Here is a 986-nt window from a genome sequence, read left to right as displayed (position 1 = left end):
TTCCCCAGAGCTCTGGATCTGTTTCAGTAAACAGAACTGGTGAACGTAAGCAAACTGAGGGGCAGTGCTATTCCATCATGCAAAACCAAGCTTACCTGAGGCTGCATTCTTATGAATGTATGTGTACTCCTAAATTTGTTTCCTAGGAAACTTGTAGTGAGATGAGCTTGAAACAACAGATAGCGTAGTAGGTTAGAATTGCAATGGCAAAGAAATCATGTGGTACTAATGTCTGGCCAGAAGAGTCCATACTCACTTCTTACTCAGCCCCTAATTCAGACAATGTTTCTCTTGACTTAAATGGAGCTTTGGATGGGTAAAAAGTGAGGCCTTGATCCAACAAAAAGCCTGAGCAGGTAGAAGTTGGTGCTAAAATCTGTTTGTGGGCCACATGCATTGGCTGAATGGCTTGGCTTCGACTTTATATACCTTTTTCAGCTATCCTTGAAAAGCAACCAATCTAGCGCAGCAAATTCATAACAGTTTGATACTCAATTTATGATGGAATACAGGGCATTTTTTAGAAGTCTGGAGTTTGTTTCAACCAAATTTATTGGTTTTATCTAGGTACTGAGACTAGACAGCAAAGCTAGAGGGCATCAAAACACTGATGTACATTTTTTAAATTATGCACTAGAAAGCTTAAAATAAAAACTCCTTTAATGCTAAACATTTTAGCAGAAACATCTACCTAATATAACTACTAGGCCACAATTGCACTTCTACTTACCCCACCCTTCCACACAAAAATTCAGACTCTTACATGACATGAAATGTGTCTTCCCCTTTCAAGCCCCCATTTCTGTGGTGTGGTGACTTACTGTCAATAGAAAACAAAGCATCAGAAAATCTGCCAATTTTCAAAAGTAAACACTGCAGCTTGTGAATAGGCTTACCAGTTTTCATGTTTCATGTTCAAAATTTTACACATTTAGGAGTTATTTCCAGTCTCTCACAAAATGTAGGAAGAGCACTGAAGAATTTAG

The sequence above is a fragment of the Phaethon lepturus genome, unplaced genomic scaffold, assembly GCF_000687285.1.
Source record: "Phaethon lepturus isolate BGI_N335 unplaced genomic scaffold, ASM68728v1 scaffold12480, whole genome shotgun sequence".
In the NCBI taxonomy this organism is placed as follows: Eukaryota; Metazoa; Chordata; class Aves; order Phaethontiformes; family Phaethontidae; genus Phaethon; species Phaethon lepturus.
The sequence above is the reverse complement of the archived record's forward strand: the minus strand, read 5'-3'. Positions refer to the sequence as shown.